Genomic DNA, 26380 nt, shown 5'->3' on the forward strand with positions numbered 1-26380 from the left:
GTCTTCTCTGACTCTGACTTGAACATTCTCTTTTTGGTTTCATACATATTTCAGTAAAATAACCAGATATGCATTGAACCATTTTTAAGTTTAAATGCTCACTCATATTTCATTAACTAACTGGTTTTGGTGACAGCTGGAATTTAGACTGTTTTTCCTCTTCATTTATAGAGCCTGAAGGCATACTACCTCCAGAGGTCAATGTGATCAATAGTACAGCTGTTCATGTCATCTGGACATCACCATCAAAACCAAACAGTCTTGTCACCGAATATTCTATTCATGTGAATAAAAAGCAGCATAATACAGATATGCATTTACCCAGGCCTTTTATATTGACAGACCTTTATCCATTTACTGTATATAAGATAAAGGTAGGAGTGATTCTTTTAATATATCAAACAATATTACAGATCAGGTATTTCATGCTTTCCAGGTCTTCTCCATGTGCATTTTAATATTTTACCTTTTTTTCTATTTCAGGATTTTAGACTTGTCATACCATGCATTTTGCATTGATATAAAGCACTTTGAATTTTGACTTAGTTTTCACAGTGTAGTACAACTCTGACATGCAGTCACCAATATCTAATGCAGGCAGACAAAGTTAGACTACCACATGGTAGTGCACTCATACCAGCTTGATTCTACATCAGATACAATATTAGTCCAACTGATGTGATGCAAAATTTTAAAAGCTGTACAATAGTCTAATAGATTGCCCAAAAAGTTTAAAAGTTCATTTTAACCTGTTTGTCTGAAGGTTAGCGATCTTATTTGTGTGAAGAATTACAGTTTCCTTAAATGGATAGCAAACAGCATCCAGCAGGATAAGTCGAACCTTCCCTTCCAGTCATTACCAGCTTCAACTACATCATTCTAAACATCAATTATATGTGTATTTTAACCAGATTTTCATTTCTCAGTACTTATTTTTGCCTTCTGGTTTGTTATATTACTTTTGGATCTTTTTAAATATCTCTTTACAGAAGAATGACTCATCAAAATAAATAGTTTACCGTGGATGTAGGTTTGCTCGCTGAGCTGGAAGGTTGATTTTCAGATGTTTCATCACCATACTAGGGAACATCTTCAGTGAACCTCTGGACAGTGAGCAAACCTACATCCAGAACCTCAACCTGAGCTACAAATCTTCTTAAAGCTTATTAATAGTTTACCGTGTTTACTGAACTTACTTTGTTCAGTCCAAGCAGCCATTAATTCTGCCCAGTAATTAAAAATAAGTATTCCTGGCACAAGTTGTTGTTTCCTACATCTCTGATACAAAATCCAATACATTGTTGCCTTTAGCGACTGGCTCAGTTGGTACACATTTCTGAATGAAAAAAACTTTATCAGAATTTGAGCATAGAATTCTGAGGACCACTTCAGTGTATCAGTGACAAAGTGTTGTATAGTCAGAATTTGTCTTTCAACCTGCCTATTTGAATGGATATAAAATGTGACCCTGTTCAGAGAACAGAAGAATACCAGACATCATACACATCTGTGCAAACATACTACAGAGTGTATGTTTGCTTCTCCAAAAGACAGGAAGTATTTTGTTCGGTTAATCAAATTCCGGATAATTGAATGCTGGATAACATAATTTAACTGAGCATTGGGACTTTGCGATCTTGCCAGATAATCCAATATTCAGATAATCAAATGCTGGATAATCGAGGTTCCTCTGTAGTTAGAAGCAGGCGTACACTATTTGGCCCTCAAGCACACTTCACCATTTAATAACACCTTAGTGATTAATAGTAATAGTGATCTGATTGTGGCCTCAACTCCATTTTACTATCGCCTTTGACTCCTTTGATGGTCAAGAGTCCATCTACCCTTGGTAATGGCTCTGCCACCACCATACTCTGGGGAAAATAATTCTTCAGACTCATGGTTCACTGAAAGAAAAGAGACACTCCTCATCTCCAACTTAAATGGAATTCCCTTATGTCTCCGAGTTCTAGTCTCCCCACAATGGGAAACATCCTTTCAACATCAACCCTGTCAAATCCCCTCAGATCTTAAAAATCTTATCTGTTTCAGTAAGATCATCTCTCAACCTCCTAACTCCAAATGATATGCACTCAAGCTGTCTAACCTTTCCTCAAAGGATAATCCCCTCATCGCAAGAATCAGTTGAGTGAATCTTCTCTGAACAGCTTTGAATAAAATTATATCCTTTCTGAAACAAAGAGACCAAATCTGTAGTACTCTGGGTGTGCTATCCTTGCTAAATTTTAAACTAAATGTTTGCACATATTTATACTCAATGTTTTGGCATATTGTTTTTGCAACTTGCAGTCCTTTGTTTATGTATCAGCACAAGGAAAAGACTGAATCTATCCTGTTCTACAATATTCCACATCCCGTTAGGCAAATAGGCAATAGTACTTGTGTCATCAATAGATCTGCCTGCAGACAGTGGCACCTGCTTTCTGCTTGAAGTTGTACATGTTGAACCAGGACGCAGTGGGCAATCCCACAATGAATAATTGCAAAGAAATCTACAAATCACTAAAGGATATAAAACTGGTGATTATTATGAATGACTGCTATCTGTTATGTACTATTTTATATTTTCCAGTCATTCATTTTTTGAAAAGGCAGTTTTTCATGTTTAATCATGAATCCTCCATGACTCAAAGAAAGTAGAAAGAATAAGACATTATGAATTTCCTTGGTTGTATATCAACGGCTGGAATGTATAATTTGCATGCTTTCCATTTGCTTCTGAAAGTAAGAATAAGATGCATGCTTGTTGGGTTTGATTTAACGCAAACAAATTCAAATTTTATTCAGGAATTTTTGAAAAGGTAATGCATTTTTTGTGATCTTTTATACATAATTAGATTGAGGTATGCATACAATATGGCTACACTAAAAGCAACAATACCCAAGTCACCACCCTTGAACATAAACCATTTAATATAGCTGCACCTCATATACATGTCATGAAGTCAAGGTAAGTAAAATTTCCTATATTCAAAAAAAATTGCCATAACAATGATTTGGATTTAAACTGCAGTTTACCTTTTACGGAATGTAAGTGCTGTCCCCTTAGCTGTATTTGTTGCCATTACCAAATTTGAGGGCCAAATCCTCAAACAACAGATTGTGTAAAAACCTTCTCAAGAGTAATTGGAGAAAGGCACCAAATGCTGGCCTTTCCAGCAATACTCACATTCCATGAGAGAATACATTAACCTTCCAGATAGGCAGCTATCGTAACTTGTAGACATGATTTCAGAGATGTGTTGCACTTTAGTGGCTGGGCAGAATGACATAGATGCATCAAGTTCCCCTCCAAACGGAAAAACCTGCTCTGTGATTTATGTGTGGGTCATAGTCTGAAGGGAAAACCTACATTTTCTTATAACTGCTTCCGTTGGCCTGCAGAAATAGTTCTGACATTTCTTTGTAAGAGATTATCCTTATTACCCACTGCATTTAACTGATCAGAGCATTCAGAGTATCCCTGCAAGTGATGTGTCTTTCATGCTGCCACAAACTACACCCAAAGGCACTTACAGCAATGATTATAGCAAGCTAGCCAGTACAGTTCATACAATTACATTTTTCCAAACACTCACTTGTCATAAAATAACAAAAAATGTATTTGCTATTATTTACAGTTACAAATAATGCAGTGTACCCAGCACCTTATCCTAAGATATTGGAGCAGAACTAGACAATTCAGCCCATCAGGTCCTCTTTGCCTTTCAATGAGATTATGGCTGATCTAATACTTTTCAACTCCACTTTCCTGTCTTATACCTAAAATACTTGATTCCCTCACTAATTACAAAACAGTCTACTTCAGCCTTGAATAATGACTTAGTGACATTGCCTCGACAGCCCTTTGCAGTAAGGAATTTCACAGACTGACTACTGTCTGAGAGAAAAAAATCTCTCCTCATCTTAAGTAGGCAAACCTTTACTGTGAGATTATGCCATTTTGTCTCAAATCTCCCCACAAGGGGAATAAGACATGTCTGCATCTACCTTGTCAAGTCCTCTAAGAATCTGATATGTTTCAAAAAGATTTCCTCTCATACTTCTAAACTCCAATGAATAGAACCTAAATCTGCTCAACCTATTGTTTTAGGAAAAATCTTCCATTCGTGGGATCAACCTAGTGAAACTTTTCTGAACTACCTCTCAGACCTGTATATCTTTCCTTAGATAAGGGGACCAAAATTGTTCACAGTACTCTAGATCATGGTCACGAGCACACATTTAATTAAGAAAAAGCTACCAATTAATTAGTTACATTGACACTTTCCTTTCACTTTATATTCTATTTAATTACACCTAAGCTGAGTTATTCCCATTTGATGTGTCATTTTCTTGTCTCTTAGTGGGCCACCCAATTAGTTTCCACACTATCTGATTCAGGAGCTCAGGAGGAACCTTGCTGTACAGTTTCTAAACTAAAATTGTGATATCCTTAAAACAGAAATTAAGTATTACCACTTCAGTGGCCTGCCAAGTCACGTGTCTAAGTCTCAATACCCCTATTGCTGCCTCCATTGTCTCTTGACATGTTTGACTAGGGCAGGAGCCAGCTGCACAGGAGAAAAAGAAGGAACATAGCAGCACTTTCTCTTCTTGTCAGGCTTTACCCCATCCTATTTATTCCAGCAATCTTGGATATGGTGACCAAGACAGTTGCAGTGGAACTAGAAAATTTGGGTATGTTTTCTTGACAAAGGGTTCTTATGTGGCCCAAATATCTGACAGGCAAGGGCTCTTAGCAGTCTTTCCTGAACACTTGTAAAGGCTATTAGGGATGTGACCCAGGTTGTAATAACACAATGTCTCAATTCATCACAGTGCATTATTATATTGTTGTAAACTCTCAATGCGCTATGGACTAATAATGTGTTCCCGTAAGCTGTACAGCTTTGCGTGTGCAGCTATTCCAATGTTCCAGCAGCCAATCTGCATGTCAACATGAATTGCATCATTGACTTCCAGTTCCAGAAGTTACTGCCACGCCAGAAGTCCATGTGGAAGAAAAACAAATTAGAGGAAACACTGCACTGATATCTGGAGCCCTTTCAGAAAGTAGTTCTTGAAATGTGGAGAGTCACAGTATTCAACTCAATCCAGGTTTTCTCTCTACATTGACCAGGTCTTCCAATAACAGCCATGAAGCCTCTCTGCAAATACTTGGGGAATTATTTGGTACTGACTAATCCCTGGTGGAAATCGATTGTTCTTTCTCTAGTTCATCCTCCAGAGCAGAACTTTGGTATAGTGTTCCAGTTCACTTCCAGTTCTCCAAAGAGGATCTGTTTAAAATCATCTCTCTCCAAATCTGGATGTGAGATTCTGAGCATTTCCCATTTTGGCAACAGGAGGAGGATGTTGCAACTTATATCTAATGTAATATCCAGTTCTTCTCTCAAGGCCCTAAGACATAGGTAACAAGGGTCTATTTGTGCTTGAGGACTCTTTTCCCTGCTCACTTCTAAACATAAGTCGCTTGCACTGCCAGCCTAGTTGACTAGTGCCATTCTACTCGAAAGAACGGCAATGTTGGACATGAAGCTTATAACAAAGACCACAAATTTTATGCCCAGAATGACATTTGATGCAGGAAAGCTAAAGAGCTGATGATTAGCATGAAAAGATAATGATATTTTGGAGGGAAAGAAAGGGCTTAGTTCTCCAGACAGCAAGTAACCTGGACTTTTCTTACAGGGCTGAGGCTGCAAAGCATTCATCACCAATTTGATCTTGGTGGCAAGAGCTTTAATTCTCTTGACATTTAATTGATGGTAGCTTTATTTATTCCTAATGTCAAATTGAAGTAATTGTTATCAAGCTGCCCAGTAGTCAATCATATGAGAGAATTTTCATGCACAGCCAACCAGGAAATAAAGAAGCTGCTGTTTATAAAGTTTTACTGACACCATCATAAATAATGCATTGGACAGATGGGGTTAAAATAGAAGCTGAAATATTAAGAACAAACTTAGAAGAGAATTGTTTAGAAATCCAGTTTAAAATACACAAATTGGAGACATTGAAAAACATCCCACCCTATAACATGATATTTCAGTGACCAATCAGCTGTTTATATACAGATTATCACTAAAATACCAGTTATGTAGAATAAGACACTTTTTGTAGGTCTTGTTACAGTGATACTAAAGCAGAAAAGGGGCTGTTCTTACTAAACCTGTTGATTTTATTGAAAGGTGCTTTTTAAATTTGTTCATGTGACGTGGACATTGCTGGCTAGGCCAGTATACATTTTCGATACCTAATTCCTCTTGAGGAGGTAGTAGTGAGGTGCCTACTGTACTACTGTAACATTACAATCCACACACGATGCTGTTAGGAGGGGAGCTCCAGGATTTTGACACCATGATATTGAACAAACGGCAACATAGTTCCAAGCCAGGATAGTTTGTAGCTTGAATGGAAATTTTGAGGTGGTCATGCTCCAATGGATCTGCTGCCTTTGCCCTTCAAGAGGATCAAATTTGTGGGAAGTGTTCCTGCCAATTTTTTGTTTTGCTTCTGAACTTCTGAGTTTTATGCACAGCAGCAATTTCCAGAACTATCAATGCTGTGTTCAACGTTGACATGCTGAAAGTCATGCATGGAATGTTGGAGTGACTGTCTATGTATGCAGTTGCACAGCTTAAGGGGAACATTGGTTTGGGTCGACATGGTGTACCCTGTGGTGGCAAAGTAAATGACAGGCCACACTTCAGAGTTTCTATGTTGATCTACACTGGGGCTAAGTTGTGAGGTTGAGGTTAGATTCAGTGGGTAGTTGAGAACTAGCTTGATGTAATTGAGAAACAGACTGAGACCACAGACAGGATGAATAGAACGGTCACCATTATAAAACTCAAAAAGACTAACATATGAATCTGATCCCCAAAACTTAAATAAAGCAATCAAGAGAAAATACTACCCTTTAAGCACATTGAAGATGTGATAGAGGAGATGTCTAATGAAAAGTCTTCTCAGTGTTGGATGCAAACCTAAGACTTTGGAAATTCAACTTTATGATGAAAGCTGCAAACCTTTGAACCATGAGAACACTATTTGGAAGATTTAGATCCAAAAGCCTACCAAGGGAGCTGCATCCAACAACTCCAGAAGTGTTCCAGAAGTGCATCACTTAAAGGCTGGAAGGTCAGGAAGCAGTTGTAAACATGATAGATGTGATGCTCATTTGGGGAGAAAACACAGAGCATGATAACAAGAGACTGAAGAACTTCTCAACAGAATCAGAAAATGTGATTTGAAATTGAACAGGACAAATGCAAGATTGGGATGAAAGAGATCAGTTACATCAGATACATGTTAACTGCAGAAGTCCTGAAACCAGACAAAGACAAAGAAAAGTACTGGGAAAGGAAACCATTCTCCTCACTTGGCCTGGCCAATATATGCCTCCAGACCCCCAGCTACTGCCCTGACTTGCACACAATGTCCCAGATCAACACCATTACATCCAACACAACTTGCAACCTCACAATCTGGGAAATTCCCTTTTACGTTTAAAGAAGCATCAGGAACAACAAAGGCAGCAGATACATGGGAACACCACCATCTGCAAATTCCCATCCCAAGCCACTGGCCATCCTCTTTTGGAAGTTTATCACCTTCACTGTTGCTAGTTCAAAATTGTGGAAATCCCCCCCCAAAGGGCATTGTGGGCCAACCTACAACACGAGAATTGCAGTGGCTCAAGAAGGCAGCTCACCACCATGTTCCCAAGGGCAACTAACGACAGGCAATAAATGCTGGACAGCCAGCAACGCCCACACATAGAATTGAATAAAAAGAATCACAGCAAACCTCAAGCATCATCATTTAAAAACACTCACAGTCAGGGCTCTTATTTCATAGTTGGGAGACATTTTGTTCTTTTTTCTTTACTTTATGCTTTTCTTAATTGTCATATTATTATCTTTTCCTGCAGTTTCCTAATAGATCACTAAAGATTGATCAATTGCCCCAACATTTCTGGCCATGGCCTACATGTGCCCTGAGTAGTTCATTTATTTGCCATGGTAGATTTGTTAGAGTGGAATTTAATCAATAGATAATTCATTATTTTAAGCACAGAGACCCAGTTCAAAACTCTTATCATGGTTACAGTTTTGACTGAAATATGCCTTAGCTGATCAGTTTAGCTAGGCTTGCAGTGAATATGAAATTATCTAATTTTTATGAATGATTCAGTGGAAAATTGATTCAACATAAAATAATGTAATTAAGCAACAGTTTAATAGTTGAACTGTTACTGCTGGCGAAAATTGATTCAGTAAAAATATCCAAATTAAAAACGATGAGATGAATCATCTCTGTGTAATCAAAGCAAACTCTTGTTTTATGGAGATTATGAGTATTTGCTGGATTTATATCACAGTCATAGGTTCTTTGGCAGAATGGTGATCTTCAGTGAATCTAGACTCTATATATACACAAGGCATGACTTCTTTCTCACTGGTATTGATGAGAAGTGCAAATAATTGGGAAAATTGGTCATGGAGAGATGCTCTTCCCCTTCTCACCACCTCAGTAATTTATCCTGTCACTATAGATCTTCATCAGTGGGATTTCTTTCTTTTCACTCAGTTTGTCCCATTGATTAGTCTCTTTTGGCTCTGCCAGAATGAACAGAATCTGTGGATGGACATGGGATGTATCTTTCAGCAGAAGATAGTTTCCCTATTGCATTCAACTATGGAGGTTTGCCAAACAAAGCAGCTTCTTTTCTATGCTGACCATATGGAATTGTTAACTTACTGCAATATTCCTTGATCTGTAGGCCAGCCTGTAACCTTATCTGAAAATGGGTCCCACTCCACTCTTCTTCATGGCAATGTGAAATGTATTAACCTTGCATCCTGGTAGAAATGATTTGTGATTCTTGACCCCAAACTGTAGCATACAATAAAATAGACAGTTAACAACAAACCCAATGTTTCTCAATACCTTTCTGTGACTATGAGAGACTCTGGGCTGAACTTTACAGGAGAACTTAATGCTCATCACACCTATCAGAAGAAACATGGATTGCAAACTGACCAAGTTTAGAAAAGGTTTCCCTATTGCAGTAATAGTCAGGGAAAAGTAATGATGAGGAGATGATAGGGCTTCCATGTCTCAGAGAAAGGATATCCTGCCCATGAATGCAGTTGAGCAATTTGATCGGACAGTAGCTGGGTAATCCTAGCATGTCCCTGGGAATATAGAACATAGAACATAGAAGAATACAGCACAGTACAGGCCCTTTGGCCCTCGATGTTGCATCGATCCAAGCCCACCTAACGTACACTAGCCCACTATCCAATGCCCGCTTAAAGGCCCATAAAGAGAGAGTCCACCACTGCTACTGGCAGGCATTCCATGAACTCACGACTCGCTGAGTAAAGAACCTACCCCTAACATCTGTCCTATACCTACCACCCCTTAATTTAAAGCTATGCCCCCTCATAATAGCTGACTCCATACGTGGAAAAAGGTTCTTACGGTCAACCCTATCTAAACCCCTAATCATCTTGTACACTTCTATCAAGTCACCCTAAACCTTCTTTTCTCCAATGAAAACAACCCCAAGTGCCTCAGCCTTTCCTCATACGATCTTCCTACCATACCAGGCAACATCCTGGTAAATCTCCTCTGCACCTGTTCCAGTGCCTCCACATCCTTCCTATAGTATGACGACCAAAACTGCACACAATACTCCAGATGCGGCCGCACCTGAGTCTTATACAACTGCAATATGATCTCAGGACTCTGGAACTCAATTCCTCTACCAATAAAAGCCAGTACGCCATATGCCTTCTTCACCGCACTATTTACCTGGGTGGCAACTTTCAAAGATCTGTGTACGTGGACACCAAGATCCCTCTGCTCATCCACACTACCAAGTATCCGACCATTAGCCCAGTACCCCATATTTTTGTTACTCTTACCAAAGTGAATCACTTCACACTTAGTTCCATTGAACTCCATTTGCCACCTTTCTGCCCAGTTCTGCAGAAAATATGAACTGTCCCAAAGAGAAGGAAAGTGGATGCCCAATTGAAAGGTGGGATCTTGGAGTTTTTGGATGGTGGTGGATGGGAGCAATGGTAAAGTCAGGCATTGGAGGCCAACAGGAGGACTCAACAAAGGGGAGAGGTGTTTGTTGGTGGTGATGGACATAGGTCATATCCTCAAAAGCAAGTGTCAGGTCCTTCCTGTCTTTTTTCCTGATCCTCTCATGCTACCAACTAAAGTTCCACATATACTGTTGCAAAACAGATCTTTATTGGCCTTCAACTAGCTACTAATTGGCAATTAAAAGCCTCAGTAGGAGACAGCGTGGTTGGACAGAGTGAAGCCTTACCTACCTCATGTGTTTTGAGCAACAGCTTATGGGAATATGCAGAAATGCTGTGTCTAGCCACCATGCTGTATTCTGTATTGTTTTAACTACATTCCACCTACTCACTTTATAATGTGCATTCAAGTTTAGCTCTCATGATTTTGTTACTTAAAACAGAGTAGTGGCAAGCAAATAAAACTCTGGATTGCGATATTAACTTTAAATATTTTTTAAAAATTTATACTTTAGTGGGATGTGCAGGCTAGGCCACCATTTGTTGCCCATTCCTACTTAGCCTTGAGATAATTTTGGTAGAGAGCCATTTCCTTGAATCACTGCAGTCCATGTGGTGCAGGTATACCCACAGTGCTGTTAGAAAGGAAATTCCAGGATTTTTATTCAGCAATAGTGAAGACATTGTGAAACATCTCCAAGCTGGGATAGTATGTGCTTTGCAGGAGAAGAAATCCATAAGACACAGAACAAAATAAAGATTTTCAAGATTCTAAAGTTAGCACTTAAAGATTATTATCCTTTCCGAAGACGTAGACAGTCAGTCAGTCACTAGCTGAAACACAATGACTAAAAGCAAGAGAAAGAAACAATCGTAGAAGGGGCCAAAAGGCAAACACGATGAGTACGAAATGCAACTGCACAGCTCAGTGAAACGGCGGCACGGTGGCACAGTGGTTAGCACTGCTGCCTCACAGCGCCAGAGACCCGGGTTCAATTCCCCCCTCAGGCGACTGACTGTGTGGAGTTTGCACGTTCTCTCCGTGTCTGCGTGGGTTTCCTCCGGGTGCTCCGGTTTCCTCCCACAGTCCAAAGATGTGCAGGTCAGGTGAGTTGGCCACGCTAAATTGCCCGTAGTGTTAGGTAAGGGGTAAATGGAGGTGTATGGGTGGGTTGCGCTTCGGCGGGGCGGTGTGGACTTGTTGGGCCGAAGGGCCTGTTTCCACACTGTAAGTAATCTAATCTAATCTAATCTAAATCACAAAAGACATTTAGATCATGTCTACAGAATTAGCAAGGTCTGAACATCTATATAAACAGATATAAGTAAATTTAAGGGAATCTAATGAAAGAGTCTAGCAGAAGAAGAAAAGTCAGAAAAAGTTGGAGATTTTAAAGAACTGGGAATCAGTAATTAAGTACAATTTTGTTGGGCAGATTTAGCAGCCAGAGAACATTATTTGATGATTCGTGTCGAAAAGTGCACTGGGAAAACTGAAAAATGTTCATAATATCTGAGAAGAAGTGGGAAAACTCAATTTTCACAGGGGAAGGTGGTCAACAGCTAAAGAAACTGGTAGTCACAATTTTGATAATTAGAAATTGCAGGAAATATTTTAAAAAAGTGGGAAAACTCAGTATAGAGTACAGAGATACAACATTACAAAAAAATTATGAGCTTTATATGCATTAATTTACCAGAGAATAGTCAGTGACATAATTTAAAGGTCTATTGATGAATTCAATACAATTTTTAAAAATGTATTCATGGGAAATGAGTGTCGCTGGCTGGGCCAGCATTTATTGCCCATTCCTAGTTGCCCTCGAGAAGGCAGAGCTAGCTGACAGGGAGGCAGTTCCAGGACTTTGATCACACTGAAGGAATGATGATATATTTCCATGTCACGATTGGGAGTGGCTTGCAGGGGAAGGTGTTCTCATCCTGCTCTTTTGCTTCATAATGCGTGTGGTCATGAGTTTAGAAGGTGTCCTCTAATGAGCCTTGGTGAATTTCTGCATTGCATCTTGATATTGTATACATTACTGCTATTTACTGTCGTTGATCGAGGGAATAAATAATGGCAAATGTGCTGCCCATCAAGCAGAAAGCTTTATACTGGATACTGTCAAACCTTTTGAGTGTTGCTGGGATTGCACTAATCCAGGTAAGTGGGAGTATTCCATCACACACATGACCTGTGCCCCTTAGATCAGGTGTAGCCTTTAGGGAGTCAGGGGGCAAGTTACTCACTCAAGGATGCTTAACTTCTGACCTCCTCTCATAGTTGCAGTATTTATATGGCTCGGCCAGTCATTTTCTGGTCAATAGTAATCCCCATCTAGACAGGTTATTGATGGGGGTTTCAGTGATAGAATGTCATAGAATCATAGCATCGCTGCAGCGTGAAAGTAGGACATTCAGCCCATTGAGTCCACACCGACCCTCTGAAGACCATCCCACTAGGCTCCTCCTCCTACCCCATCCCTGTAACCCTGCATTTCCCATAGATAATCCACCGAGCCTGCACATCACTAAACACTTGGGCAATTTAGCATGGCCAATCCATCTAATCTGCACATTGTGGACTGTGGGAGGAAACTAGAGCACCTAAAGGAAATCCATGCAGACACAGGGAGAATGTGCAAACTTCACACAGCCAGTTGTCCGAGAATGGAATCGAATGTGGGTCCCTGGCACTCTGAGACAGCAGTGCTGACCACTGAACCATTATACCACCCTATGATTCTATGTCGAGGGGCATTGGTTAGATTCTCCCGTATTGGATATGATCATTACTTGGTACTTGTATTGGATGAATGTTATTTGTCATGTATCAGCCCAATACTGAATGTTTTCTAGGCCTTGCTGCATAGGACATGGATTGCTTCAGTATCTGAAAAGTCATGAAGGATGCTAAACATTGTACAATCATCAGTGAACATCCCCAATTCTGATTTTATGATGGAGGAAGGACGTTCATAAAGCAGCTAAAGCTGTTCGGAGGACATTATCCTGAGGAACTTCTACAGAAATGTCATGGGGCTGAGCTGATAAATCACCAACAAACAAAACCATCCTCCTTTTTGAAAGCTGTTACTTCAAAGGTTGTCCCATTAACTCCTGCTTCGCTAGAGCTTCTTGATGTCATATATGTTTGCATGCTTCCTTCATGTCAAGGGCTTCCACTCTTTGCCCGAGTATTACAGGGTTCCAGTTTGTGTTTGAAATCACTGTAATTGCAGGTCATTTCACGTTCACCCATGGTTTCTGTGATAGTCAGACAGCTAACCATGTCAGCCACTTTGTTGAGTGTCCCTGCAATGTAATCAACCTCGAAGTTGAACTGATGGAGACAGTAAAACCATTTGTACATGCAACAGAGTCAATGATGCTGATATGGCTAACAATGCAGTCAGTGCCTGGTGATCAGTCCAGAAAGCAGACTTTCTGCCATAAAGGCACATCGGCTAATATTCATTCGCATGGATAAAATCTAGTTCTTCCCACTCAGTTTCCTACAATGGTTTGTCAGTGATTTGTTGTCTGTTTCCTTCAATACACTGAGAGAGTATTGTTTAAGTCATATTTCCTAACGTATCAGTTGTGACATGCACTTCCACATGTGAGTTGAAAATATACTGGAAATGCTATCTTTGCCTTTAATTTGTCAAATGCTGTTTGCTGTGTGATTGCCCATTTCCAGTGTGCCTCCTTGCACTGCAGCTTCTGAAAAGTTCCACAATATCTACATTTTAGGAATAGGTTTGTAACAAAATTTAGTAGCAGTAAGGGACATTGCCAATTCCTACCCGTTACATGGGTTCAGAAGCAAATGAATGGCTTTGATGTAGTTATGTGTAAGCTTCAATTCTGCCAATTCTATGCCCCAGAAAGGCAATCATTATTGTCATGAATGTGAAATTTCCTTGTTGAGTTTAAAATTGTGTTATTCAAGTCACATGAGCATTGCTGATAACTATTGATCATACTCTGCTTTCTTCTTTTCAAGGGAAACAACCTTGTCAAGTAGGTTAAATGTCTCCTGAAAATCTGACAAGACTAAAGAAATTATCTTGTAGAATTTGTTAGCTGCTGAACTTAGTCCATAGGGCATTCTGTAATACTGACACACACCTTTATGACTAATAAAGGCTTTGCTCCATTAATGGTTTTGAAAGTATTTCTGTCACGTGTACACCTCATGAAGACTGTAGATTCTTAGGCAGAGTCAGAAGTCAGAAGTCACATGACACTGCATTCTAGCCCAACAGGTTTATTTAAAATCACAAGCTTTCAGAGCACTGCTCCTTCGTCAGGGGAAGTGGAGAGAGGCACATAGGCAAAGAATATATAGGCGGAGAGATAATGGCAAGGTAGCTCCAGGTAATTAAGAGCATCAACAGATAAATACTAGTAGTGTGAATAGCATGTCAACAGTCTGAATAACAAGTCTTTGTGAGTGGTTCCACATTAAGGATGAGTCAAACAAGGGGCAAGGCATTATGAGTCATATTATAGATTAGATAGATTATTTACAGTGTGGAAACAGGCCTTTCGGCCCAACAAGTCCACACCGACCCGTTGAAGCGCAACCCACCCAGACCCATTCCCCTACATTTACCCCTTCACCTAACACTACGGGCAATTTAGCATGGCCAATTCACCTAACCTGCACATTTTTTTTGGATTGTGGGAGGAAACCAGAGCACCCGGAGGAAACCCACGCAGACACGGGGAGAATGTGCAAACTCCACACAGTCAATTGCCTGAGGCGGGAATTGAACCCGGGTCTCTGGCGCTGTGAGGCAACACTGCTAACCACTGTGCCACCGTTCCACCCACTAGACAGTGGTGAATTCTGGAATAATGTTCCCCTTTTTTCAACTTTCAATTGACCATATCAGCATGTAATTTAGACATTGAGTATTTTTGTCCTTTGAGCACTGAGACTTTCCAGAATAGGCACACATCAGGCATTCTCATAAGTCTAAATACTTGCCCAGAAGCTGTACAGAACCTAAGCATTTTAAAAAAGGATATGAATTCGAAGCTTTTCATCTTGTACTCATCGGGATTAGGATGCAATATACTGGATTTGGAAAACAGAACACCAATTTCTATAACACAAGAAGAGGGTGCTGATTGGTTGTGCTACCATTGGCATAGAGAAACAGCAGAAATGATTGACTGATAATCTTGAGTGTCAGTGCAGCCAGATAGACTCTGATTGGCCAAGGAGTTGCTATGTGGATTACAGCAGAGTTTGGCTGTATTCAGCACCCTTATCCCAATGAAAGAAAGTCTAATATATGTTTGAAGTACTTTTATCAACATAAACAGGATTCTTTGTGTTCACATATGTAAATTTTAGCAATCAAAAATGTATCACACTGCAAACCTAATCTTAAATTAGCTTCTGGTGTAATTTTTTGCGCAGTCTTGTTTGTTTAGTAAGTGTTGTCCAACAGTAGAATTACATTTAATTTTGGACTTGGTGACTTGCAAAAGACTTGCAAGCATGATCTAGCTGAGCATGATTGGTGCACTGCCCATTGCAAATTATGAAACAAATGTATTGTTTGATACAATCTGTCAATCATTGGGATGTGCATCTTTTTACCTGGTGTCACACACGCACAAACATTCATATTCACAAACATTCACAAACATTGTGGGCGGCACGGTGGCACAGTGGTTAGCACTGCTGCCTCACAGTGCCAGGGACCCGGGTTCAATTCCCGCCTCAGGTGACTGTGTGGAGTTTGCACGTTTTCCCCGTGTCTGCATGGGTTTCCTTTGGGTGCTCCGGTTTCCTTCCACAGTCCAAAGATGTGCAGGTGGCCATGCTAAATTGCCTGTAGTGTTAGGTAAGGGGTAACTGTAGGGGTATGGGTGGGTTGTGCTTTGGCAGGGCGGTGTGGACTTGTTGGGTCGAAGGGCCTGTTTCCACACTGTAAGTAATCTAATCTAATCTAAATATGTGCGGTGCATAGAACCTCTCCTTGGTTTGATGGCAGAATCCTATTCGGAAAGAAAAGCATTTCTGCATTGCCTGCAATGAGCAGTATGAGACAGTTGACTTCACCTGTTCTTCAAACTTTGTGGCATCTTCCCCTTCCAGGGTAACATGACACTGACTAAGCAACATTAAAGCCAAAAGTAGTCTCTGTAGGCCTTTCATGTGTTGATTTGATACACAATGTAAGTAATCTAATCTAATCATACAATGTCCTAGTCCTCGTCAGTTCAAATGAGAAAAAAATGTTTATATTCTCTACACCCAAAATGCGAATGCAAAAACACTCATATTTACATAGGTCTTATACAAATGGAAAATTATGACACTTAAATATGTTTCATGTACTTCAATTTTATAAAGAATTGAAAAAGTCACTTCTATTGTCAGTCCTCACGACCATAGTTGAAAATGTTTTTAGCCTGAGTTTATCTCTTTGTTTGTTGATAACCTGGGTGGTTGAAAGTTTCTGGTCATAAACTCACAGTGATGTACACAAAGCAGTTACCAGCTTCTGCTTATGTCCCCAGTCAAAATTATGATTCAGTCCCTTTAGTAAAAGTAGGTGAAACAAATTCACTCCACTTCTCTGTCTGTGGCAGAGTTTCTCGGGCAGTTTGTTTCTTTTTGCTAGAAGAGACAGTTTCTATGCATGGCCTTTGACTTCCCAGAAGTATATAATGAACATGAAAAAGATGCCCTGACTCTCCTGGAGTCTATCATATCAAGAACATTTGTCCATATTCCATGTTACTTTTAAAAGTAAAATATCCTGTTCATGGGTTCACAGGCTTAGTCATCAATGAGCACTTACACTATTTGGGCACATGGATGAGCCCAAATCTGACCATGTTGATGAGATTGCTGAGGTCTACTTGTCCATTATCTTTGCACTTCGGCTGTTGAAAAAACCGTGTCTCCAAATTTGTGCTGAAGGGTCCATCCCTTTATAACCTTTTGAATATAACATGACTGATTCAATGTGAATTGCCAAGGTCATGGCTTTTTCTAAAGATGAATCATTATCCTCAATGAAGAGGCTTTCCTGAATTTATGGAATTGAAGTATATTCAATTAATTGGTAATGAATTAGTTATTTAGTTTGTCACTTACATGAGAAAATGAGAGTGTTGTGCTGGAAAAGCACAGCAGCACAGGCAGCATCCGAGAAGCAGGAAAATCAGGAAGGGCTTTTGCCTGAAACATCGATTTTCCTGCTCCTTGGATGCTGCTTGCCCTGCTGTGCATTTCCACAATCTCGACTCTAATCTCCAGCATCAACAGTACTCACTGTCGCCTACTTATATGAGGAAGCCATTTGTTGCAACACTGTCACATAATTTTTAAAGGTTTCGCCATTTTCCTAACACGTCTGATGGAAAATACATATGTGTGTGTGCGTGTGTGTATAAGTTGCATTATTACATGCCTTATTATGCATGTCTATTTGGCAGCTCACTGGAGGATTGTTCACACTGCTGGAAAACACTGTTGACTTTGCTGAAGTTACATCTTTATATGGTCATATTGTTATTATTTTCTGTGGTCACTTCTGTCAACATCTCAACTTCTTGCAAAAGATTAAGAGTTGTGAAGTGCTTAAAACCTATGTACTAATAAATTGAAGGTCTGTTTAATTGATTGCTTCTGTAGGGTTTATAAGCACCTGCTTTTCTCTCAAATGATTATGAATGGATTTTCTTTTTCCTCTAGCAACTTGATACATGCCAGTGTTACTATAGGGTTCACCATATCTATATAAGGTGTAAATGAGCACAGAGGTACCATTAATTGGCATGCAGTGTATAAGGGGTAATTTGGTCTGGGTGTGGTATGAGTTGGCATTGAGCTGGTATGGGAGATTTAAGGTACAGTTAGAGTAATAGGGTGGAAGGTGTGTGATGGACTGATATTGGGAGTGCTAGAGGGACTTAAATGTGAGCAAAAGACCAGATCAAAGTCCCCTGTGGCTACTTCCAACTGCTTCTGAAATGCACTGACCCCTCCAATCCAAGGATCCCAAGATTTGGTATAACAGTGAGGAATTACTTCCAGCATTTCCACTGATCTTTCAGAAAGATTATTGGAGGAGAATGGGAGAATATTGCAGTCATTCAAAGCCAGAGATATGTTGCTACAAAATGAATGCATAGTTCTAAAATCCAAGCTTACTGTTTGCATAATATGATGGAAATCAAATTATCCCTATAATCCATACTAACTTTGAACTAAAAGACTAACTAAATTCTTTCTTTTTTATGTATGTTCCTTCATTGTATCAACTTTAGACTCACCTTTAAATGTGTTTATGATATTTGCAAGAAATATTGTTTCAAGTGAAAGAAATTTTAAATTCAACCAAAATTTACCCTGAGAACAATAGCATATGATTTACACATTACAACATTTTTTTAAGATATCTATGTGTGTCATTTAGACTAAAACATAGAACATAGAACAGTACAGCACAGAACAGGCCCTTCAGCCCATGATGTTGCGCCGACCATTGATCCTCATGTCAGGTAAACCTAATGTACGAACCCTCAAATTTCTGTGACCATATGCATATCCAGCAGTCTCTTAAATGTCCCCAATGACCTCGCTTCCACAACTGCTGCTGGCAACGCATTCCATGCTCTCACAACTCTCTGTGTAAAGAACCCGCCTCTGACATCCCCTCTATACTTTCCGCCAAACCGCTTAAAACTATGACTCCTCGTGTTAACAATTTCTGCCCTGGGAAAAAGTCTCTGGCTATCAACTCTATCTATGACTCTCATTAGCTTGTTCACCTCAATTAGGTCCCCTCTCTTCCTTCTTTATTCTAATGAAAAAAGTCCGAGCTCAGTCAATCTCTCTTCGTAAAATAAGCCCTCCATTCCAGGCAGCATCCTGGTAAACCTCCTCTGAACTCTCTCCAAAGCATCCACATCTTTCCTATTAGTTAGTTTACAATAGATAACAGCCAATCTATTTAAAGCATCAGCATTAGGCATGCCCTAAAAGTAGTTTTTTTTTGAATATCAGGTAATAATTATAATGCATTTTCAGCCATCAGTTGGTTGAGCAAAGCCCATGTGTGCAGTTTCAACCATATTGGGAATCAATTGTCACTTGAGAACATAACCCATTCTGGCATAAGCAGAGTCTATAAAGTAGTGGTTTATTTCTCCCAAAAGCCACTGTTGGAATTATTTACTCGTTCTACTAAAAAAGTGAAGTAGAAATAGGATAAATGACTTGTCAGCAGTGGTTTACTAAAAAATAAGTCATGTGGCATTGTGATTATATCACACTCTTACCCTTTGATCTTTTGGATTGTGGTGTTTGGTATTGATGGCTACTCTCTATTAACAGCGTGTTTGAGAGTATTATGATTTCTAATTAAACAACCAATAATATTTTTATTGTTGTGGCACAATTCTCCTGCTGATTCTTTACATATGCAGTCAGAAGTTTGCAATAATTCAATACACTTCTAGCTTGAATCTCATAACTGCCATATTTAAACAACATATCACCAATCCCCCTGTATGCAATCTCTTTGTTTCAGGCACAATTTGAGCAGAAGGATTTCTAGAAGGCTTGAAAATCCATCGGGGATGATTAGCTTCCCTGTTATTTTTTCTTATAATGTTTTATGCTGGAGATGCCCTTCTGTTGCTAACATGTTGCAATAGGACATTTTAGTTTCTTTTGCCATCGCCATTATCTCAGTCTTGGCTCTGTCACTACCACTCTCCCATCTGACACAAATGTTGCAGATTAGTGACCCACTTTAGGTCTTCAGTGCAGAAGTCTAGGTTGATACTCTGGTGCAGCTGTGTCAAAGTTACCATCTTTTGTTTGAGGCATTAAAGCAATGCTCTATCCTCAAATCATTTCTATAAAAACAAAAACAGAAATTGCAGGAAAAGCTCATCAGATCTTGAAGTATTCATGGAGAGGAAGCAGAGTCAACATTTTGGGTCAGTGATCTTTCTACAGAAGGGTTCTGCAGTTCTGAGAAAGGGTTACTGGAACTGAAACATTAACTCTGCTTTCTATCCATAGATGCGGTCAGACTGCTGAGTTTCTGCAGCAATGCCATTTTTATTTTTGATTTCCAGCATCTGCGGTTCCTTGTTTTGCTTCCATAAAATAAACAGGTTATTTGATTATTTATCTTATTGCTGTTTCTAGGACATTGCTGTTTTAGAATAATGACTACACTAAAAAAAGACAATTGAAGTGCTCTCAAGTGTTTTGGGACATTCTACAGTTATGAAAGGTATATATAAATGTGAGTAATTTCTCTGTGCATATAGACACTGAGAACTGATACAGATATTGTACTAATGATAAGGTTGTAAAGCAGCTATTATCTGTGTTGGTTCTCTATTGTGCCTTATAATCATGCCAATTAAAACTGTAAAAGCACTAAAATATCTTTCAAGCAGTTTATTAAGTCTAATAAAAACCCAGTTATGTATGTTACCATTGTATAGATTATTTAATAATAGATGCTTGTGTCAAAATAAATAATCTCATGATATAAAACATTGGGGTAAATATCCCATACAATTGGATAGTATTATATATAAAATGATCACTTTGTTTATTATCTATAGTTTATGATATTTACCACAATTAATGTGGTTCATTTGCTTATATGTCAGAAAATTTTACAGACTAAGAAATTCTGGACTTTAGATTCGGTGCATCTCTGAATAATTTACATCCATTAAGACATTAGATGCTCCATTCTTGAAAGATATAATGAGATTACTATATAACATCTCTCTCTATTTTATATTTTACTATTTTAGCAAGAACTCTTAGAATTGATTGGATATCCCTAGACGACCAAATAATATCATCCAAGGATATGAAATTAGGAGAAGAACATCGCATCAATGTCTCATGTCATGAATTCAAAAGGCAGATCAAAACAGTCAATAGTGTGTTTATATTCAATAAAAAATAAATGAAAGTATCTGTGGTCAGGGATATCCTCTTATCTGCAAGGGAGTCAAGTACTGAAATATATTAATTGTTTTGCAAATGCCATAAACTTTCTATAAATAGAAGACTGGAGGGAATTGTTTTGATACTTGAGGCAGAATCTTGAGATTATAATCCCTAGTGGAAAAGCAGGGTCATTTTTGGATCAGGATACCAATTTACTGGTCTGGGCAATACCAATGCTCTTTCCCAGACTAATACAAGCATCATCTGGTTTCTGGGTTTGCCAAACTCGCCATATTGGATGTTGAATGGATTTTTTTCCTGTTCTCTGAGAACAGCAGGAGGCGGCCTGCCAACACCACCAACATTTTTGTGCACAACTCTCCTCTGACCATCAAATCTTGGTGTCCTCTCCAACTTGCTTCTTAAATATCCATTTCATCAGATAACACTCACGTACATCTCTTGCTCTATTGACCTTTTGCGCTCTTTTGCTCACAGTTACTTCCTACAAATATTGACCCCTTATCTTCAGCAATAATTTGACCTCTCACTAACTGTTTAAATTTTCTGATTGTAGGAGATTGTCCACCTCTCCAAGGGAGAAATTGAGTACTGTTGGTGCACCCATGGAAATCGTGATGTGGAGGTTCCATTGTTGGATGGGGATGGACAAGGTCAGAAGTTGCACGAGACCAAGTTATAATCCAACAGGTTTATTTTCGGAACGTTGTTCTTTTGTCAGGTGAAGTGTGGCCACCATTGAGAAGGAAACCCTGGAGATAACATCGTGTAGCAGCTCAGGCTGTTGTTGATGGGGAGACGAGTGATCCATAGGCTTGATGACAGCATTCAATATCCATAGGCTTGATGACAGCATTCAATAGCACTTGGCACTTAAATTGTGCCTTTGTTAAATCAGTGTCACCGTACATTAGATGTCATGATCTGCATTATACTAATTTTGAATCCAATTTCACCTGCCTCATGACTGACTTGTGCCTCCCAGAATTCCAGTGACAGAGAAGATATGGGAGGAGTCTAGGAAGTCCCCTCACGAGTCCCAGTACTGTGATTCCTGCACAACCTCCATTAGCACAGATACATACACCTTGTGAGTCTAACACCAACAAAAGAAAAAGTGGCATACAGTAAAAAGCACATTATACATGAGCATGTGTGGGCAATGGGCACAGAGGCAGCAGTGGAAAGTTCTTGTTCTAGGGCACAGGATGGTTTAAGCTCTGCTCAGCTGAATATGGTCATTAAGCCTTGGGGGCCATACACTGATGTGATACCTGTGGAGTGGCGACAAAAGCTGTGTCAGCATTTCTGAAAAAAATGTGTACCCTTCACCATTAAATAGAGGAGTCCATTTATAGCACAAGTGTCTTGGTGTCTCAAACATTTGCATTGACGATCACCTCCACAGAATGAGTGCCCAATCTCATGGACAATTAGATGCACAGGGCACAAGTACACAGTAGTCCACATCAATTGTCTGGCTGCCAGTTTACGTAAGATTAATCAAAATATGGTGGGTGAATGGCCTGCTGCCATGCAATTGAGTGCTCTCACATTCTTGGCTGAGAGGGAAGCCCAGCTGAGCCCTGAGAAGGAAGACAGAGAAAGATCTCATCATGCTAGTGGCTGTCCTTAGGCACTCAAACCTTTCAGCTCTATTCTTCCCTTCCTCCTGACAAAGCCGTGTGAGATGTCTCCAATCCAATGAGCATGATGGCTCATTGGTTAGTACAGTAGCCTCATAGCGCCAGGGACGCAGGTTCAATTCCAGCCTTGGGCGACTCTCTGTGTGGAGCTTGCACATTCTCCCTGTGTCTGCATGGGTTTCCTCCTCCAGTCCAAAGATGCGCAGATCAGGTGAATTGGCCATGCTAAATTGCCCATTGTATTAGGTGTATTAGTCAGAAGGAAACGGGTCTGGGTGGGTTACTCTTTGGAGGGCCTATGTGGAATTGTTGGGCCGAAGGGCCTGTTTCTACACTGTAGGGAATTTAATCTAATCTAAAACCCCAATGACAGAGTCAGACCTGCACAGATGTAAATGGGATAGTCTTTGACAGGGCTCTCATAGGCTTCAGAGCTCAGATGGTCTTTGCCACTGCCATTTTGTGGCTCAACAAAGGATTAAAACTCTGCCGTTAGTGTATTTCATGTAGCACCATTTGCCAATCAGAAGAGTCATTGAACTCAATAACTCCACTTTATGTCCACAGGTGTTGCCAGACCTGCTGACTTTCTCCAGTACCTGCTGTTTTGTTTTAGCCCGACTTTGATTGTTAGCAAATATTGCGAGGCTTGCTTTAGAGCAAATCATATGACCCTCCCCCCCCTTTTTTTCTTTAATTTAAAGACTGCCTCAAAAAATAATAATCTTGTAAATCATATAATTTTAAAGTCACCATCATCTGAACAGACCATAGGAAAGTTCCCTGATTAGAGAGGGACAACTGGTTGTGGGGGTTACCACAATTCAGGCGGGTGGAGTGGTAAAGGAGGAGAATCCATCATGATAACCTCAGCCAGTGCAGGAATTAAACCCACATTGTTGGCATCATTCTGGATCTCAAACCAGTCTTCCAGCCAAGTGAGCTAAACCAACCCCCACATAATTATAACAGTGCATCATAGAAATAGAAATCTCTAAGAGGGAAATCTATCCCTGAAGACACATCATGATACTCCCCATTTTGCTGATCTTCTTCCAATGATGTAGTATGATCTCCACTTTCTTCTTGCCTCTTATGACAGATCTAGTCCTCTATAATCCTGGACATTCTTGTTGGATCATATTGAAGGGCATCACCAGATATGACCATGCAGCAGAACCTTTTCTTAAGTAATCCAATTATTTGGCATTTGGGCTTCAAGGGATGTCTTTTGGCCCCAAGAAGCCAAGTATGGAAGTGATCTGGAGGAAGGAAAACCTGCTGTATATGGAACGGCCAAAAGATAAACAACTAGAGAAGCTCTCTGGATATCCAAGGACAGACTTGCATTATGGTCCTCTGATGAGAGCACAAGCCAGTTGCACGTTAAAGGGAATGGAAGTCATTCCTATGAACCAAAGCACCTGGCTGATACAATGTTGCCTTAATTACCATGTGAGTTCAGTTTCTGACCCCCTGGAGATGTGGATAGCTGATAACTGAAGCAACCCCAAAAGCTCTCTGGATTTGACTGGAAGCAACTATAGTTGAGTTCTCTAATGCAAAGCAATCCTGTCGTGAGATGGAGATTGTGAGATCCAACAGATGTCACCCACCAATGACACAAAACACACAGATGAAGATGATTTGAGAGTTACGCTCACCTTGACAGCCATGGGCAACACATGAGAGCCACTGATCTTGTTGGAGGCTTGCTTCCACAAGGTTGTAAATGCCTGCAATGGCCTGCTGCAAGAACCTCAGCCTTCTGAAACCCTACTTGTGAATGAAAAGAACACAATGGCCATTTCAAGCATCGCTTTCAATGCCCGTACATAAGTATTTGCCAACACAATGAGAAGCTTACATCAAATACAGGATGTTCACGCACACAAACCCTAGAAAGTCCAGTGAGTAGCCACAAACTTCAAATCGTTTCCATGAGGTAACATCTTCTAAATATTACCAACATGCCTTTTTGAACAGGTTGTTCAGCCACCTTAAAATTCACTGTGCACATTCACGGCAAGTTGGGGTCACATTTCACCCCTTTTCAATTTCAGCCGACTGCCCAATCTTTCAGCAGGGGAGGATGGGGGCTGGAGAAACAGGATGGGGTTACAGGGCTAAAATTTCACCTTGCTTGGATGATTTCTTCCCTGAAGATGTTGTATGTTAAAAGATGTGGCTTCTGTTCAGCTTTTTGACAAAAAAGACTTATTTTACTGAAAAATAAATCACTTTGAAAGTAAAATGCAAGACAGAATCCACAATGAAAGTGTATTGTGTGTTTTCGAATTATTGAGCAGTATTCTAAAATGACTTCACTTAAACTAAGATGCTGGAGAAACTGAGGGAGGACTATGTTTGAGAAGCAGCTACAGCTCACCGACTAAGTCCCAAAATACTGATTTATAATCAATTCTGTGTGCAGCTTAAATATTTTATTTATTTCACAGGAATGCCAATAGTAAATATCTCTTTGTTTCAACAAAGGCTTTCCAAATATATGCTATTTTCTGATTGCTGCAAGAAAGTAATAGATTGTTTACATTTATGTTAAAAGGATTTCTCCTTTAAATCTTTTCATCAACACAAGATTGAGCATTCATTAAAAATAGCTTCAGAGACAAATCTATGATTGTACTTGTATCATTCTTGGTAGTGAGTGTAGTGCTACGAAACACGGGTATGAGGGCTGCATTGCAGATATTCTGATAGCAGCAGCAGCAGAGTAAACTAAGAAACTTGAGATGGAATTTGAATCGGACCACACATTGACATTCAGACTTCCTGTGGAGGATGAGTTATGCCAGGGAGAGTAGAAAAGTGATTGCGCAAAAACCAAAATGTTGATGAATTATGCCTTAACAAACGAATAATACCACTGATATTTTCTTTGGAGACAAAGCAAGTTAGATTACTTGAACTAAGGAAGATAATGTTTCTATTGAAGGTTGGGGGATAATAGACATAAACAAATGGAAGACACTAAAATTGTAACAAAGCTTATTCTACAGTATTAATCATCAGAATTAATGGGAAAATGATGTATATACCAAATTTATGTTTTTAATGCTTCTGAACTGAATTTAAGTCTTATTTTTTCTTTTGTACAGAACTGAACAATACGCTTTGACAGATCCCAGCCACCATTTTGCTTATATGGATATTCTTTATGTATGAGACTAGGCTGTGAATGTCAGTGGTGTTATTGTGACAAGAGGAATGTGCTGATAATCATTCCCCACTACTCACACCATTAGTACAAATATTTTAACTTAATCACCAAAATGGCCAATTGTTTCCCTTTTGCTATCCAGATTTTTAAACAAAATTCACCAAGTTCCTTTAATAAACTCAAGGCTAATCCTTTTATCATATGACAACACTCCTAAACACAAGAGGCAAAACCGGAGAAAAGAAATTGTAACTTGGAATAAGACCTAATCCTCTTTTGATCCCAAAACAAATATGATCACTTAATATAAAGGACAGCAAAGACTCTACAGGGATGATATTCTGAAAGAATAGAAAGAAATAAAACACCCTTATTAGCTAATGACTGTGTAACAAACATTAGAATATGATGAATTTTGTCAGTTCACTGGGTATCTTCTGGACAAAATGGAATGGCTGACAGCCGTAAACTGATG

At 39.5% G+C, this 26380-nt stretch overlaps 1 pseudogene; it reads left to right on the forward strand.

The window, feature by feature from the left end:
- LOC148148955 (usherin-like) overlaps positions 1-25910 on the forward strand; it is an 89086-nt pseudogene extending 63176 nt beyond the window's left edge.
- The last annotated feature ends 470 nt before the right edge of the window (positions 25911-26380 follow it).

Source organism: Chiloscyllium plagiosum, unplaced genomic scaffold, assembly GCF_037043375.1.
Source record: "Chiloscyllium plagiosum isolate Xiang-an unplaced genomic scaffold, Cpla_swu_hap1 HiC_scaffold_10, whole genome shotgun sequence".
Taxonomy (NCBI): domain Eukaryota; kingdom Metazoa; phylum Chordata; class Chondrichthyes; order Orectolobiformes; family Hemiscylliidae; genus Chiloscyllium; species Chiloscyllium plagiosum.